The sequence below is a fragment of the Hippocampus zosterae genome, chromosome 14 (assembly GCF_025434085.1).
Source record: "Hippocampus zosterae strain Florida chromosome 14, ASM2543408v3, whole genome shotgun sequence".
Lineage (NCBI taxonomy): Eukaryota > Metazoa > Chordata > Actinopteri > Syngnathiformes > Syngnathidae > Hippocampus > Hippocampus zosterae.
Genome location: NC_067464.1, coordinates 1 through 19,439, shown reverse-complemented (window position 1 = coordinate 19,439; position 19,439 = coordinate 1). Strand labels below are relative to the sequence as shown.

The 19,439-nt window shown below is 43.7% G+C and overlaps 1 pseudogene; it reads left to right on the top strand.

Annotated features, from left to right (window-relative positions):
• Positions 1 to 6,120: 6,120 nt before the first annotated feature.
• Positions 6,121 to 19,369, top strand: LOC127614363 (heparan-sulfate 6-O-sulfotransferase 1-A-like; annotated as a pseudogene).
• The last annotated feature ends 70 nt before the right edge of the window (positions 19,370 to 19,439 follow it).

The window sequence follows — 19,439 nt, the reverse complement described above, 5'->3', positions numbered from 1 at the left end:
TCCCGGGTGGGCTCGTGCTGCAAAGTCATGGCATTATCTCAGAGATGATGGCTTTGACCTCGTTACCGGGGCGTATGACGTATGACCGACCAGAAGAGGAATCAGCATGCGGACGGGTCCGCTCAATTCATTTTACAGCCTAAATATGGCTGATTAAATGATGTGGGGCGGCCCGGTAGTCCAGTGGTTAGTACGTCGGCTTCACAGTGCAGAGGTACCGGGTTCGATTCCAGCTCCGGCCTCCCTGTGTGGAGTTCTCCCCGGGCCTGCGTGGGTTTTCTCCGGGTGCTCCGGTTTCCTCCCACATTCCAAAAACATGCGTGGCAGGCTGATTGGACGCTCTAAAATTGTCCCTAGGTGTGAGTGTGAGTGCGAATGGTTGTTCGTCTCTGTGTGCCCTGCGATTGGCTGGCAACCGATTCAAGGTGTCCCCCGCCTACTGCCCGGAGACAGCTAGGATAGGCTCCAGCACCCCCCGCGACCCTAGTGAGGATCAAGCGGTTCGGAAGATGAATGAATGAATGAATAAATGATGTGATGGATCCATCGTGGTGTTTTGATTAGGGATAAATGATTTTGAAGAATAATCAAAGGCAACTCAACCCTTTCGCTCACCCTGTAACCTGATAACATGATAAAATGTCCACTGTAGTAACCCCCCCGCCACCCCCAGGTCCTCTTCCCAGATATTTTTTAACAACCACAAACAATAAATGTGTCTTCTATTACGATAAACAATGGCAGATAGGGGAAGCAGCCATTTTTTTGTTGGTTTTTTTTTTCCTTAACCTGTAAGAATTTGGAAAGAAAGGACCTGTCAAAACTCTGACTCCAACCTCAAACACCTTTTTGGATGTACAAGAATGCAATAATTGTTTCCCCTTAGTACTCACATGTGTATTCATACCGCATATATCGCATGAACTGATTTGCATCCTGCTTTTTTTTTTTTTTGGTGGTCATTGTTGCTCTTCAACACCCAGAAAAAATAATGAATGAGAGGTGGCAGGCAGCCCAAGCTCATAAATTCAAAGGCAAGAAGAGCAAACAATCGCTCGCTATTATTTGTCATCATCTGGCTTTATATCAACGATAAAAGCGCAACAAACGCTTGGGCAACAAAGCTGCTCCTTTTTTTAATTCTTTTTTTTTTTCATCGAAGCCAATCAGTTCCTTTTTCTTCTTGTATCAAAACAACTGATATGGAAAGAAATGAAACGTTTGATGTGCCACAGATTAGGAATGATGACCGTCCATTCACGGTGTGTGAAACGTCATCATTACTGGTGGAAACCAAATTGGCGGCGTCTTTGCTGGTTCTTAAGCGAGTACCGAGTCATCGCTTCAAGGCATGATTAATCAACTCTTGGCCGAGCAAAGGGTGTCGCGGGCCACGCTGTAGCTACGTTTTGCTTCAGCGGAGGTAACACAACAAATCGAATTGGAAATCGGAAGCCAAGTGGGAAAAAAAAAAATTACAAGTTCAGTTCAGATTTTCTACTAGTTTTATTGTATTTTGCTTCTTTCGAAAAGATCCTACACCCAAGTCCCTGGAATTGACTTTCGGCATATTGTACGCACAATTTGGGATCATGATTTGGGCTTTAAATGATTCATTGAAGCAATTTTGGGGCATCAATTATGTCTGGACTATTGTATTTGTTTTTTTTGGGGGGGGGGGGGGGTTTGAAGGTCAGCACTTGATCCCTAATCCCGCATTCACTGCGTTTGGGGGGAAAAAAATGACCCCAGTCTACCTTTCCCAAATGTCATGTCCCACCCAACAACTGGGTTGTTGCCATTCAAATTACATGCGCGAACAGGCCTGAGCACATTCCGCTGTGGTGGGGGAGTTGTCGGGTGGGGGGGGGGCTTTCCCCTCTTGTTTTCATCTTTGCTGCATGCAACATCCAATTGGAAGCCGGGGTGCAGCCTTCCGCCTGCATTTATTTTTTTATCTTTGCTGACGGGCAGCAATCGCGGAAAAAAAAAAAACATGATGCTTTATTTGGACACTGTGGTGCAACGAGCCGTCACATATTTTTTTTTGTTATTGTTGCATTTGCACGACAGTCCTCACTAACGTTGCCACCCTGTGTGCGTGCATGCACAGAGATTTTACTGCCAGGCCTTACGATTAGACCCACAAAAAAAGTCTCAAGAGGCCATGCCCGAAAGCATACAGGATAGCTGCCATCTTGGTTTGAAAACATTTTTCACATTTTCTAAATGTCCTTTAAAGACAACCCTCTTTGAAAATGGAACTCACCGATACGAGTTGACAACACTGAATGTAGTAGTTACGTCGATCATGAGCAGAGCCACAAAAAAAAGTCTCTAGAAGCCACTACAAAAAAATGCAAAATCAATCATTTTTAGAGTCACCGTATTTTCCGCACTATAAGGCGCAGCTAAAAGCATTCCATTTTCTCAAAAGCCGACAGTGTGCCTTATAATCCGATACGCCTTCTATATGGATCAATATTCAGATTTCTTGAACGCAGACGTGTTTATTGTGATTTACGCAAATCTGGCAGGTTTGTTTTTGTTGTTGTTGTTATTTCTGCATAGTAATTAGCCCCTAATCATGGGCTAATAAAATAGTTTCGGATTTGGAACAAATCGCTTTTCAAACAGCCTTCTGGAACGGATTATGTTTGAAAACCGAGGTATGACTGTATTCATTTTGGTTCCAAGTGGCTATTTTAGGGTCATTTTTGCCATTTTCAGGTGTCCTTTAAAGACAAAAAAAAACGTCCTCGTGATTTCTACCAATTGCTGATAAATTTGAACCACATATACGAGACAGAATGTCATTGCTTGATGGGTGAAAATTTGGAGTTTCCGCCAATTGTGTGTGAGCACAAAAAAATGATGGCCGGTCATCAAGTCTTAATTACTCCGTTAAGCGTGTTGGTGATTTTGCAGTGGTGTGACTTTCTTGCCGTTTTTTCCCCCAAAAAAATTCTGATCAAATTCCATATCGCACCACCTCAGAGATATTCACTTTTCAGAATTCCTCCGATTCCCTCAGAGAATACGGATCCGTCTGGATTTTTTTTTATGTAATGGGAAGAAAATGTGAACATCTGTCCTGCGAAAGCTTCAATTTGCCCTTGGCCTTTCTTTTCGTCTCTGGCTCGTCTGTGTGTTTAAGAGAGGGAAAAAAAAACTGAAACGAGCGGATTGTCGGGGCCCGGAGGCTGCCATCGATCGACTCGGAGGCGGAGAGAGAGAGTCGGAGCGCTACACAGGAGGAAGAAAGGATGACCCCGTAGCTTGTATGCGGCTGAGGTGTCTATTTCTGTCTGTCTCGCTGCCTCGTTATTGAACACCAGACGATGATGGTCTGATGCTGACAGTTGCTCACCCTTGTTTCGTTTGGCTTTCTTCTTTTGTAGTGAACACTGCGGTGCGAAGTTTACATAACAGTACAGTGGTGCCTCTACTTATCTCTTCAAATGACATTTTCAAGTTCCCGAAACGTCTCAACGGGAAAATATTTCCTCTTATTATGAAAGAAATTACAAGATGGAAAAGGTAAAAATACAGTATGGGCTTGGTACTCGCAGCTCCGAGTTTCCTGAATGCAACAACGTACTTATAGCTGCTCTGCCATTGGCTACTATCGAGCATCATCCTGGCTTCCCATTGGCTAGGAGAGACCTCTACCGTACGAGTCTGTGTGTGTCTATGCAGCGTTTCGTCATTCACCTCTTGGGCCATGAGTTGTTCCGATAGTTTTAAGTCCGTGTGAATCGCCCAAAAAAGTGTTCACCAGTCGGGCAATCGCTCACTCTGCTGCCGTTTGCCTTGGACATTTTCGAGGGGTTGTTAAAAGCCGACAAAAGCAAACGTCCTTGGAGCAGTTCTTGACAAAACGCCAGGCAAAAACCACTTCTGAGAGAGAGAACATGAACTAAAGAGGGAAAAGAAACGACGGGGAGCCAAATCAAAGTCAAATGACCATCATTTTTATTCTTTACTCTTTGTTTTTTTTACATTATGCACCACTCTCATTTCTTGTGCAATAATCTAATTGTAACTTGTGTTTGTTACATATTTTGATGCATTTTTATGCTTTAGGAGACATTTATATCTGAATTTGGGGAGGCTCGGAACGGATTAGGGCATTTACATGGAAAACGCGTCTCGACTTACAAAATTTTCAAGTTAGGAAATTTCTTTCAGAAGGAATTACTTTCATAAGTCGAGGTACAACTGTAATTAGAGCGCGAATGTCGTAAAAAAATTCGGAACTTTACAATTTCAATGTTTCTTCTTATTTACTTTTTAAAATATGGATCAAATTAAAGCTGCAAGCAGCAAAGAAAGTGCCCTCGGCATCTTCAATATGATGAGTGAATGCTGAGTTGCAACAACTAATTGATAATCAAATTAATCAATTCATATTTTTGATCATCGAGTCAATCGTTTAGAGAGCTCGTGTCATTCAAAACAGTCAAAATCCTCCGAATTGTTGCCCCTCAAAAGTAAATATGCTCAAATATCCGTTGGTCTGATGATCTTTTGTGCTCTATTCAAATTAAGACATCAGCAAACATCTGCTTTTACAAAACAACGATCAACATTTTTGCCCATTTAGAGACATGTTGCAGACCAAACCCAGAACTGAATCATTATCGTTTTACTGTTGACAAAAAAAAAAAAAAAGATGAAAAACAAAATGTCAACATGTCCGTTACGCCACCATTCACAATCAAGTCCAGACATGTTGATCATCTCCCTCCCTTTTCAAAACACACACACACACACATACACACACAAGGCTGATATCATCTGTACTTCCAGCCAACACATTCCACAAGGCTATTCCCTGAGAAGCAAAGGGAGTGTCAGGGCAGTCCGCGGCCTTTCCCGTAAAATGACGCTACTATCGTGCATCAAAACAGATGCTTTGTGCAAATAAAGATTGTTACCCCAGCGATAAACGAGGGCTCACTGGATACACGTTTCACAAATCTACGCTATTGATCCGTCTGTGTGGGTGTTATTTTTACACATTATTGATCAAACTGAAATGTTGAAAATGGTTTGGTCTCTTTTATGATACAATGTTAATGGTCTGACATGTGGCGGGGGGGGGGGGGGGGGGCAGAAAAGTGTTGATTTTGGAGATACGATGATTCCGCCAAACGCAAGCGATATTGCCCGTATCAATAGCTTCAATGCTAAATATGTCCCACGCTAATGCTAAAACACATTAAAAAAAGATTTCAAACCGGTCTGACAATATTACTCATTAAAATAAATGATTTACGAAATATGCACGAGGAAGGCGAAGACGCCATGTTGCCGCTTCGCAAGCTGAAAAACGCCATTTTCTGCCATTTTTTTTACGTTTTCCACTCAGTGACACATAGATACGGTACTCTAATTTTACAAGTGCGCCATCTTACGAACTTGGTAGATTTTTCTTTTGGGCGATTCTTTATCTTCTGTTTCTTTGCATCATTTTGAGCAGTTGACCTCAGCTGTCTTCAGCATTGACCCCACAAGCTGTCAGAAACCGGTCTAAAAATAAACCTGACAATAATTGTACAGATTTTGCTTTTATTTGAGACAGATGGATTTGCATTTTTTTGCAGTGTGAAATCTTCACATCTTAAGGGGTTCCTAGAAAGAACACGAGAACATGTGGGCAGGTGTGCTTGTTTCGAACATGCGGTACAAAACAGCATCCATCCATCCGTTTTCAACACCACTTATCCTGAACAGGGTAGCAATGACATGAAAAATGTCACATTTAAATATCTGCTCGTCCAAAAAGAAGTAGGAAAACAATTAAAATGAATCATGACAAAAATTCACCTACTCGCGGGTGGTGATTTAGAACTCAATGAAAGATTACTGTCGCTCTCAATCAGTTTTGTGGCAACGTCATGGACTGAAACATCATTTTGCTTTGTGGTTTGGAAACGGCTTGCCCACATGGAGTATTTTCTAACCCGCCGCAGCCGTGACTGTGTCCTCCGATGCCTGAAATTATGTGCGGCTTTCCCGTTAGCCTCCCTCGCCAGCACTCGCGACCTTATGGAGATATTTCCCGTGACCCTGGCAGCTGCATTTTCTTAAGCAATTATGGAGTCCTAAGGGCAAATGGCTCCCAGGTGAGCAATGCACTTAGATTTTCAGTTTCCGTGCATTACCGTGCAGAAGGGCTGGCGTGATGTCGTTTTTGTCAGAGGAGGGTGCCCGAGTTTTAAATATTGCCTGTACATGGATAGACGTGGCCAGTTTTCTGTCACATGGGCGTTAATGGTTTTGTTGTCGTACCGGGGAATGTGTTTTTTTTTTCAAAATATAGAATGTATTTTTAATAGACTAAAGTAGGAATATTACATCAAGCAATTTTGCTAAAATAAAGGTGTAATACTACAAGTAGCCGAGGGTGAAAAAAATCTAAATTATGAGAACGTTATAAGCTACACCCAAAAAAAGTATGTGAAATTATACCAAAATGTTATTGTAACACTCCAAGAGAAAAAATAAATGAAATTTTACAAATGTTACAACAATAAAGTTCGATTATGGATAGATAGAGATTATGCATATGAGAACATAAAATCGTAATTGTCCGTCAAAGAAAGTTGTCCTCTTACAATAGTTGGTGAATTATGAAGATTCAGATTATGTTATCATGTTTCAAGAAAAAAGGCAATTATTAATATAAGCATAGAAATATGCCAGAATGACATTTAAATCTAGGATAAGGTTGTAAGAAGGAAGTCAACTAATTCCAAGAAACAAAAAGATGAATTGAATCTCAGTAAAATATATATATACTAGCTGGTTCGCCGCCCTCCGGGCGGTTCATCAGCTAGTTCCTGCGGAAGGCTGGTAAGGTGGGCCTTCGGCCCACAAAAGTGTTGTTGCTTGGTTCAACTTTTTGTTCATCTTCATTGCTTATCGCGAAAATAAAGAGATGTTTAGCTCTACTAAATAACTAACAATTTCATTGCAATGCTTGTGGGTAGACAACATTTTTTCGCTAAGATGCCCGCGAGATCGTAGTGAGCCACTGTCTGAGCGGCGCAGTGGCGGCGCGGTGAAGTAGGTACGTTTTGAAAAGGGACAGACGGAAGGACAGACGGCGTGCGGGACGACGCGCAATATATATATATAGATATATATACATATATATATCTATATATACACACACTCAATACTAAGTCATCTTAAAAAAAAATAAACGAGCAAAAAATGAACATCATGTAATGCTAGTCATGAACAGCTAAAGTAACCTCGACAGAGACACACGGCCCACTTCCACAAACAAATTTCTCTCTCTACAGCCTTCTATGTTTTTCTGAAGTATTGTCGGCCTGGCCGTAGTAAACCTTTGGCACTTGGCTTCCTTTACTAGTGAGTAAAAATCTAGAAACAGCCTGTTGCTCGAAGGTGGAGCGATAGCTTGGCTCTGATCCCTGCTGAGCGTCAATAAGTGCAACAAATCCCTCGGCTTAACAAACGGCGATGCGCACGGGACTCTTTAGAACCGGTTGTTGATAACGTGGATTTAGAGCCATTTCTAATTGTTGCTGTAGCGTTGAGTAATTGAGGATTGGCACGTTCTGCTATCTGGCAACATGCTCGCAATCACAGACTGCCTCAGTCGGTCGGTCCCATCCTCCCATCTGTGTGGCGTTTTAAAATGTATGATGCCCTCAAACTATTTGACAGTTAAATGTTTCTCATTGTTTTCTCATTGCACATCGAAATAGCAGCGTTGAAGTCAATGGCACACATCCAAATTTTAATTGGACACATTATTCAGGAAGGAGAGGATGCCAAGGCGTTTTTGTTTTTTTTTTGCTGCCACCAAAAAGTTGTCTTTTTGAGTTTAAATGGTTAACTTTAATGAGATCCATCCATGTACTGTGGTCAAAAGTAGAACCTGGGCTGGTTTAGACCTGTTTCTTGTGCGGTAAATCCTCTCTGCCTCCTTTCTCGGGCTAGCTAGCTTTGTTTGCTAGTTAGCTAGCTAACTAGCTAGCTAGCCATCTCATCATCTGCCAGGCTATGGTGGATCCTGCGCAACTTTCTCAGGATTCATTCCCAGTCTCTTGAGAATAGCAAAGACTCGCTCACTCTGTCCATCTGACTCACAAAAAATCTTTTTTACCATTGCTGGAGCTTGTTGTGACAAGCCCCACATGTCGCTGCGATTTAAGCAGATTGTAACTGACGGAAAATATCGCCGATCTGCACATTTATCCAGAACATTTGCAGCTCATTCCATGGACCTTTTGCCACACCTTTGCAAAATCTTGTGGAGAAAGGCTATTAAGGAACTAAGATTATTGACACCTCCACTCACAGGGTGTGTACCTAATGTTGTGGCCATTCAAGTAGCTCCTCTGGCGGTCAAGATAGCCGCCATTTTGAGTCAAGCAGTTTGGGTTTCATCAAATATTGGACGACTCTTAACCCTTGTGTGCTCCAAATTAAAAAGGCCTTAAGTTACGCATTTTACAATTTTTGTAATGATGTATTTTGTGTTATAAAAACATTCTTTTTTTTTTCAAACACTCAAAATGTTCAGAGGCATCTGTGCTATCCATACATATATAGTTTTTATTAGTTCTTTGGGATTTTTTATTCTTTATTTTTTGCAAAAGGGGAAAAAAATTTGTGTCTGGAGGTCCCAACCAAGCCCTACTAACAATCCCGACCGGACGCGTTCATGTAAAATGCTTTGGTTTGAAGCCTCCTGCAAAAAGCCAAACTCATTTGCGATTCTCTGACGCCACCTAAAGTTGCAAAATTGGACTGACCTCAACCCAACAATGTGGCATGCTTACGTCTGTCCAAGCGAAAACAAAGCGATTGACGTAAAAATCGTGTGAAATGCATGTATACACATTAGGTTTACGATGCATTCAAAAATATGAATTATAATGGGTCTCTATGGTGCAAAATATGTAAATTGTGAAGATTAAGGTATCAAAACGTTTTTTTTTATTATTGCTGCAATGCCTGAGAATTATCAGCCGGTGACGTCATGAAATTTAGACCATTTTAGAACCCCTCCATAAGTTTCAGCTCTCTCGTATTTTTCTGAATGCCTTTGCCTTTGATTCAAAGACATTATTTTACATTATCGCAAGCGGTGCACTACGAATGTTAAAGCAGTTTGTGGTGGCTTCGGCCGCCGTCGCCGCTTTGTTTGCTTGTTCAGTACGTACGTCCGTATATCACTCTGAAGGCCGTACGCTCAAATTTAAGCACGGCTTCTTAAAACTAAATGACACTTTTGCATGCTGATAGTTTGCGCAGCCACAAGCCACCGGCACTCTCGTTTAGAGGTAGCGCGTTAATCATTTCCCCACAAGAAATAAATAATGTCAAGTTAATTATTGCACAGGCTCAAACTGTCAGCCCCATAAAACTTTTAGTTACTGTTCCGCCCCATTTTTATTTTTTTTAAAATTAACATGTTAACTGTCGTAAGTGTGTAAAAATAAGAACCGCACTGAAATACAGCTAAAGTAAAACAACTGCTGAAAACACCCCGCTATCCATGTAATGCCGTATTTCCCAATTTCCCACGGCACATGTTTTACATCGACTCATCAGTCCATCCCTCAAATTTACAGCACATACTTGACAGGATTTGAACACAACCCAGTGCCTAGGAGGCCAAGCGACCTGGTAATCTAGCGGCACACACAAACACGCACCCACATAGTAATTTTAGTGGCGGAGGGAGGGTGTGATTAAGGGAGACTTAAAACCACAAGAGGAGAGAGGTTGGAGTGTTGAGAGCTTTTCAAAGTCATCATTTGTGATTCTCAGGATAACTCCTGTGCACCCTCCTCCTCCTCTTGGATTGTTTTCTCTCGATAGCACTTCTGACACGGTCGCATGCAATTTTGTATTTCTTCAAAATAGCCGCCGGGAAGAAAAATAAACGCCTTCCCTGATATAAGGAACTTGGGATGTACTCTTAACCCTTATATTATGTTGAAAAAAAAATCACATTGATTTTGTTGTGGGTCATTTTGACCCGCACTGTAAAAATCCACACAAAATAGTCAAAAAACAGGTTACACCAGTAACAACTTTGTTTAAGATGATGTAAACATTCAGATAAGAGACAGACAACAGATTTTTAATCCCAAAAGTATATTTAAGAACTGTTTAGTTAAAGTTTTTCCATGTCACGCTTCTTTTTTTCATTTAACTTTTTCTGAGATTTTCAGTGTTTTATAATAATAATAATAATAATAATAATAATACATTTTATTTGTGGGCGCCTTTCTAGAAACTCAAGGACACCTTACAACAAGCAGTTAAAATCACGAGTACAATGTTAAAAAACTACATCAAATAAGATAAGAAAAAATACAACAAAATAAATAAATAAAACAATGGCTTTATGGTCTGAGTGAATAGGCTTGTCGAAACAGATGTGTTTTGAGGCGGGATTTGAAATGAGTTAATGAGGCTGTATTACGAAGGTCAGCGGGGAGTGAGTTCCATAGCTGGGGAGCAGAGCGACTGAAGGCTCTATTTCCCATGGTGACGAGGCGAGCAGGGGGGACAGAGAGGAGGACAGAGGTGGAGGAACGAAGAGAGCGGACAGGCGTAGGAATATGGATGAGGTCAGATAGGTATGGAGGGGCTAGGTCATGAATGGATTTGAATGTGAGTAGCAGGATTTTATATTGAATGCGGTGTAAAATGGGAAGCCAGTGGAGATGTTGGAGGACAGGAGTAATATGGTTTATGTATGGCGTGAGTGTGATAATGCGGGCGGCTGAATTTTGGACCAGCTGAAGCTTATGGAGGGTTTTTTGAGGGAGACCAAACAGAAGGGAATTACAGTAATCGAGTCGCGAGGTGACGAGGGTGTGTACAAGTATAGCAGTGGACTGAGGAGTGAGAGAAGAGCGGAGCCGGTGGATGTTTCGAAGATGATAATATGCAGAACGAGTGATGTGGTTGATATGTGAGGTGAAGGAGAGGGTGCTATCAAGGATGACACCCAGACTCTTGACCTGAGGGGAGGGGGAGATGGAAGAGCTTTCGAAGGTAATGGAGAAATTGTTTATTTTGTTTAGATTGGATTTAGTGCCAATAAGGAGGAATCTACAAAGTAATCTATAAAGTAATACTTTATCTACAAAGTATTGCCCTGGCAGTTGTATGTGTGCTGTCAGATTGTCAAATCCCCTTTTGGTGGAATTGTAATCCAGGATCATTTGTGGCTTCATGTCTTCTCTTGTGTTCAGAGATGCATCAGTTTGCATTGTGCCCATTACAAGAACATTTTTGTTTTTCTTTGTGCAATATGACACAACTGCTGCTTTCTCAGTGAAAACAAATACTGAGGAATGCAGAGGTCTGCCCTGCATCTTCAGAATTTCACCGGGAATTTTTATCTTATTATTTCTTCTGACTGTTGCCAACATAGTCAGCTTTCTCCCCTGAACTTCATCTCCAAGGCCGTAATATTGTAAAGAAGTGACTTTGCAATCCTTCACTCATCTTCAGAACCACACGCATCATCTGAATCTTCTCAGATGCTCCTCCAGGTAGCTTTCCAGTATGCACTTGCATATTCCATACAAAACTGGATATTGCATCACAGGCTGCCCACATTTTGATGCCATACGTGCCAGAAAGATTCTGTGTCTCTGAAATGTCTTCCTCTGCATCACTATCCCAGTTCAAACTCTGTGATGAAGCTTATTCAGCTGTAAATTTTCTGGAGAATCATTTTTGTATGTTGGTCATAGAAATGACATGAGAAGAGTGACGAGTCAAATGAGAGAAAGTTCCTGCTCTACACATACCTGGCTGGGTATCTGGAAGTCACTGAGCAGTCAAAACAAAGTACTGTTCATCAATTAGACATGTTTCTTTTGGATCTGAAAAGCTACTTACCCATATTAAAGTATCTGGGTCAAAATGACCCCAACATCATATTTGTATGCAAACTGTGCACAGACATCCCACTACACATCAGAGTGTCCAGATTTTACACACCAGTTCATGACCCTAGATGAGGAAAAGTCACTAAATTTCATGAAGAAAAAGAAAGGATATCCACTGTTTTGGTCACCACAAAAATTGAAACGGGTCAAATTGACCCTTATCATAATATAAGGGTTAAGTAGAGGTACCGCTGTTAATTCAATTTGTGGGGATCGCAGCGCAACGATGACAATTGCTTTGAACGCTCTTGGAAAAATAAATGCCTCCCTCAAATAAGGCACGAGAAGCCGATTCACCGAGAAGACTTGTTCAAAAATACCCATTCAGGCAGCCCATATGCACTTTCTGGACTAGGATATAATTGGATGCATGCCGACATCTCAGCACGATGACAATTCCTTTCAACGTTCTTAAAAAGAAAGAAATAAATGCCTTCCTCTAAGAAGCCAGCGGGATTCATTTGCAAAGACAAAAACAGAAATGCGCATCGTGTGAAAGCTCATTCAGGCAGCCGATGCTTCGTTAAGACGATTGCGTGTATGGAGATGTCAGCACAATGAAAAACTGCTTCCGCCACTCCCCCCCCCCTCCCCAAAAGGGGCCACCAGGTTTAATTTGCAGATACAAATTCTGGCAGCTGATGCGGTTGGTGATGTCAGCGCAATGACAATTGGCTTTCAACATTCTGAAAAAAAATAATAAAATGTGTCCCACAATTAAAAAATAAAAATAAGCCACTACGATGAGTTCACAGTCAACAAATTTGCCGCGAGTTCATCCAATAATGCAGGTTGCTTCATGAAGATAATTTAATGCGTGCGGATGACGACCGCTGCTTTCAACTCAAAGATGTCACGGGAGACCCGATTTATTTACCGGCACGTTCTCTTAAGCTAGTTTGAGACGTCCGCGACATCAGTCACAATCGCTTTCGACGCAAAGGGTCTCCAAGGTGTTGAATTTCGGAGCCCTTGTTCAAATCCATCTCGTTTGCGTCCTATACGTGAGGCTTAAGAGCCTGGAGGCAAATACACGAGCGCTATTGGCCCACTTGAGACTCGGCGGCATCGTCGTTATCATTCCGCCTCATAAAATGAGTACGATTCAAGCCCAACAATAGCACCATGAAGAAGTATTTAAAAAAGAGAATAATAATCATTGATAAATCGATACCGTAAAGCAGGCATGTCCAAAGTCCGGCCCGGGGGCCAAATCCGGCCCGCGGTCGAATTTCATCCGGCCCTCGGCCCCTGTCATAAAATCAGTGCCGTCTGGCCCGCAGGTTGGGCGCAATGGAACACGTGTTGCATTGACTGAGGTCTCGTAGACTGGGGAGTGATGTTTCATAGAGTACTGCTTCCCTCTAGTGGCTAAATGAGTAATAGCATTCACTAAATGAGTAATAGATTTAGACACTAGAGGGCATCACTCACGAGTTAACAAGACATCACTCCGTGTTTATATTGACTGATATGTCATATTTCAAATGATCCTTGCAGTTGTGGATATGTGTATTGCTTGTTCATTTCCCCGTTGTTCGAGTCAAAGGTTTTGTGACTATTGAAAAGTCATGGTGATACATTTTATGTTTCAAATCAATCAATTTGCACTCAGGAGACTTCTGTTTAAGAAAAAGTCAAGTGAATAAGCAGTTGCATGTGATATAACTGTTTCAAATGAACCAAAAGAAATTCTTAAGATTGTTGAAATGAAAATAAAAATGGAAATGTGAAACAGACTGGCTTACTAAAATTTCTTGAACAATATTGTTGTTCAATGTAAAGAATGTCAGCCAAGGTCGGCCCACCGACATTTTACCACATAAAATCTGGCCCCCTTGGCAAAAAGTTTGGACACCCCTGCCGTAAAGTGCCGTCTGATTTGCTCGACACCTCACACATGCATAGACGCGTTCCTGCCGGAAAAAGAAAAATCACTTGAGCTCTACCGGTCGACAAATTCGAATAATTGCAGGAATTGTCTTATTGTGGTGACTGTTATTTATACCTTAATGTGCATCAAAGAAGGACGACTGGCGCTTTCGAGGCGGCTCGTAATATCTGGAAATATCCGCTTGGGCATTCTTTTCCGAGGCCAATTTTCCAGACTGCTCTCGTCTTGGATCTCGCCAGACGTGCTCGAATGTCTACGTCTGATGAGGTCATATTACGTAAGACATGACGCGCCCCGACGGTGACAACGCGTCACATGTCATGTTGAGATGAGCTCTTTTTTTTTTTTTTTTTTTTTAATCGTGCATAGTAAGCCTCATCACCTGCCAGCGTGTGACACGTGTTTGCGAAGGCTGACGTCAGTAAGTGAATGAGTGAGCCCCGGTAGGTTCATACGTGTGTGTGTGTGTGTGTGTGTGTGTGTGTGTGTTTTATTTGTGCTTGCTAATATGCTCCTGCCTTCATTAAAGCCATAGCCATAACTTTGATGAATCACTTGGGCTCGGGGCCTCGCTGCTTTCACAGTATTAGAAAAAAACTAATTGAAATTCGCATCCGGCCCCCTGACAATACCCACCTTTTTTTTTTTAAACGCCCCCCCCCCCCACCTCCCCTGCTGGCCTTCCTCCACTTCCTTCTCGCCAAACCTTTCTGCAGGAGTATGCAAGCTGAGAATGGGAAGGGAAATGTCATCGCTGATTTAATAGGCATAGTTCCGTCCCCAGCGCCCCCCCCCCAGGCCCCCACCCCCGCACACGCACACACACACTCAAGTGAACGGTGCAGTCTAGGGAGCTTCAGGAATGGTGTTAATGTCATCACAGGAATCTCGACAATGCAACGAGCTCCCGTTTTGTTGGTGCCTTCTCCACTCGGCGCCCCCCCCCCCCTCATTAGGTCGGAGGACAAGATTGATGGCATTTCCAGTTTTGATCCCCCCCCCCCCTCCCTCTTTTCCCATTCTGGGATCCAGGGTGTGTTTGGTTCCTTGCCAGGATCTCCAAGATGATGCTGCATTTAGACTGACTCGTGATAGTCTGTGATCCCGCCCCACCCCCCATACTTGGTTTTGTTTGCTTTTTTTTTTTTTTTTATTGTCTTAGACTCGCGAGGACATATTGGGTTGCGCTTGTTTTGTCATCTGCGATCTCCGCGATTTATTTGATGCGGTCCAGGATTCGGCGATAGATTTTGAGGATTTGTGGAGTTGATGGAGCACACTGGGTTTTGAGCAGACGCTTTTATGTCTAGTCGACAACCCGCCCCCCCCCCCACCACCCTATTTCTCAAACCAAGGCTTTACTGATGGATGGATGTTTACAGCGAAACGTGCAATTGTGTGTGTTCAAAGATGAATCCATACCAACACATACACACTAATGAGGATGTGTTGATTGATTCGACGGCAGTAATTAGGTGGAGTTTGAAGGCACGGAAAGGTCTCCGCTCTGTTGGGAGGGAGGGTCCCTTCCGGAGGTGTGTGATGTGCTCCATTATTAGAGGAAAACACAAGAGTAAAAAAAACAAAACAAAATAGACGCGCGCCGCACACACAAAGAGAAAACACAAACAAAAATCAGCTAAACGCAGCCAAATACTCATACAGACAAAAGCACACATAAAAAAAAACATAGCTGATCAGAAGCACACACGCAAAAAAAAAACACTCAGGCAAAAATAACCCCTAAACAAAACAACATGAGCAAAGAAGCGCATACATAAACAAAGTTACACCAAAAAGAATGTACATGGCAATGCAAGGGAGCTATACTAAAAATAAGAAAGAAAACTGTTTTGAAGTGCTTTAAACGAGGCTCAATCTTGGGAAAAAAAAAACCACCCAAAAAAAATTTGAACCTTGGACCGACTTCTCTGTGGCAATTTATTCCATCTGTGTGCAGCATAAGAGCTGAATGCTGCTTCACCGTGTTTAGTTTGAACTCGGGTCTCCACGACTGCTTTTTGTCGAATTGCAGACATTCATTCATTCATTCATTTTCCGAGCCGCTTGATCCTCACTAGGGTCGCGGGGGGTGCTGGAGCCTATCCCAGCTGTCTTCGGGCAGTAGGCGGGGACACCCTGAACCGGCTGCCAGCCAATCGCAGGGCACACAGAGACGAAACAACCATTCGCACTCACACTCACACCTAGGGACAATTTAGAGTGTTCAATCAGCCTGCCATGCATATTTTTGGAATGTGGGAGGAAACCGGAGCACCCGGGGAAAACCCACGCAGGCCCGGGGAGACCATGCAAACTCCACACAGGGAGGCCGGAGTTGGAATCGAACCCGGTACCTCTGCACTGTGAAGCCGAGGTGCTAACCACTGGACTACCGGGCCGCCCGAATTGCAGACATCACAGGCTGAAATCGAAAAGCATTTAGACAACTTGAAGCCACTCAAAGTCTCGAAAACCGAATTAAAGATCAAAATAGCTGTCGATTAATTGATGATTAATTGTCAATTAATCGATTAATTTGGACACACACTCACTACCCAATGATTAATGTACACAACCATACACAACACACATACACGCAAACAGGTCAAGAAAAAACACACACACACACACACACACAGCAGCATGACTCATCCGTCTCTAAGGCAGTTTAATTCTTTTGCTACCAGAACAGAGTGAAATATGATTGTGCTAGCATTTAAATTCCCCCCCCCCCCCCATTTCCATTTCTCTTTGTGACCTGAAGACTGACCCGCACGGTCCTGCCAAATGCCGTCTCTCCCATGTTGTTTCCATGTCTGCTGCTCACATTTGTTAGACGCATCATCATCATCTAGCCTCTTTATTATTTTTTTTTTTTAAACGCGTGTATACATAATGTTCCCCCATGAAGCGCCCCCTTTGCTTGTTGTGCAACCAACGCTGCCACCACTCGGCCAGAGCGGAACTACAGGCCATCTTATATCATGTCACCGCTTGCTTCCCCCCCCACCCCCTCCTCCTCTTTTCGGCTGTGCCACTCGGCGCGAGCAAAGTCATTAATTTAATTGCGTCCTCTTGTTTTCACTCTCTCTTAAAACGCGGCCGTTAGCTTATTGATTAACCTTTTGTCACGCGCAATTTTCAGTGCAATTTGCTCATCACTCTCTCCGTCTCTCTGCCCCGTCCCCCCTTCCCGTGGTGTTGTGCGCCTGTTCCCCCCCACAGCAGAAAGTTCTATTACATCACGCTACTGAGGGACCCGGTGTCGCGCTACCTCAGCCGAGTGGCGGCACGTGCAGCGGGGGGGCCACGTGGAGACCTCGCTGCACATGTGCGACGGGCGCACGCCAACGCCCGAGGAGCTGCCCTCCTGCTACGACGGCTCCGACTGGTCGGGGTGCACCCTGCAGCAGAATTCATGGACTGTCCCTACAACCTGGCCAACAACCGACAGGTGAAGCCACGCCGACGATTTTATCGGTTCAACCAAAACGGTTGTCAGACCCTTTTTGACTCATATGTGTTATTAAGGACCCTATGAGTCCTAAATAACCCCATATTTAGGATTATTTAGGTTTTCTTCTGTGACTCTTCGCATGGGGGTCCAGGCGAAGGATTTTACCGGTATTTATTTGAAGCTAATCACGGGGCCGACCATTCCGGTGTCACTTCCTGTCCGGTAGGTGCGCATGTTGGCCGACCTGAGTCTGGTGGGCTGCTACAACATGTTCCACCGTGCCCGAAAAGAAGCGAGCGCAGCTCCTCCTGGAGTCGGCCAAGAAGAACCTGCGAGACATGGCCTTCTTCGGCTTGACGGAGTACCAGCGCAAAACCCAGTTCCTGTTCGAGCGCACCTTCAGACTGCGCTTCATTCGGCCCTTCATGCAGTACAACAGCACCCGCGCCGCTGGGGTGGACCTGGACAACACGACGGTTTGTATTTTTGGATTTTCATTTATCGCTAATTTTTTTTGGGGGGGGGGGGGGCTAGAAGATGTAAAAGAAGTTTGTGATTCTGTACTACGACCATGTTGAATGATGTGGCGGGCCAGATCTGGCCCCCGAGCCTCGACTTTGACACCTGTGTTGTAAGTGTTAGGGGAACAAACAAATTGTACTCATGATAGTTTTTTTCCGGGATTTTCTTCTGCCAAATATTGGAATCGTCATCTGGTCCAAAAAAAAAAATATCGGCTGGGCTCCAGTGTAAAATTTCCACCCCCACCACCTCCCACACACCCCTTACAGGTGCCAGCGTAATCGAGGAGCTTAACGAGCTCGACATGGAGCTGTACGACTACGCCCGGGACCTGTTCCAGCAGCGCTACCAGTACACCAGGCAGCAAGAGCGCCGGCTGCAGCGCATCAAGAACCACCTGCAACAGAGCCACCAGGGCCTGGGGCCTCTGCCTGTGGGCCCTCGGCTCACCCCGCCACCCCCCGGGATCCATCCGAGGTGGTGAGGAGCGGGACGATGTCGGCGACGAGGAAGAGGGCGGCCGGACGGAGGAGGTGGCTGGGGGGCGGCCGCCTCCCCACCGAGGACTACATGAGCCAGATCATCAACCGTTGGTAGCGATCGAAATGACGATCCTCAGACTGCTTTTGCATTTCAAATGACCGTTTAAAAAGAAAAAAAAAATACAAAACAAAAAAAAAAAACTGCAGAGATGGGTTGCGCCGTTGCTATGGCGACCATGGACTGGCTGGCTCGGGTTCGCCCATTTATTAGCACTCGCCCATTACACCCCCCCCAGCCCCCCACCGAGTTCCTCCTGGTCTCTCGCCGTCATTAGCGACCGAGGTTTATTTTTAAACGCGCTGACATACCCAACTTTCTCTTCCTTGAACATGTGAATTCGTTGGATCAGGTGGCAAGGGATCCGTCTATTTCCTGGACGGTGTTCTCAAACGCCACACTACGGTTCACTCTAAGGACCATTTAAGCTCATTGTGTCGCCCCCCCCTCTTTGTATGTGTGTGTGTGTGTGTGTGTGTTGTATGCTTTTTTTTAAGCAGAATTGTAATAACACTGAGCCCAATGTGGCTGCCTGAAGACTTTATTATGAAAAGCCGGTTGAAATGTTATTGTAATTCAATATCCATGATTTCCAGCTTAATACTAGTGCGGTGGTTTATCCCTCACTGTGACAATTTAGCCCATTCAGCGAAAAAAAAATGGCCAAAAAGCATTCGGGAAAGCTGTTTGAACATTTATTGGATACCCTTAGCCCAAATATCCAATCACGGCTCACTAGCGAACTACTTTCATAACACTACCAGGGCCCACTTGAGGCAGTGGTAGCGGGAAAAGCAATACTAAGAAGGAGCACAAGAAGGTCGCTCCATTTTTTATGTTCAACATTTTTTTTTGGTACATTACTAATATCCTTGAACTCCAACCATGTACTGGTCTTACTTTATTCTCACTAATAGGACATCTTTGGTATTCTAGTGGGATTATTACATTCCGAGTGAGGCAAAAATGGTGCACAATTTGTCGCATGCAACTAGTTACTGATATAAAATTGCTAGTGCTGTAGCACTAGTCCGTCCACACTAAAGGCGCACTGGATTAT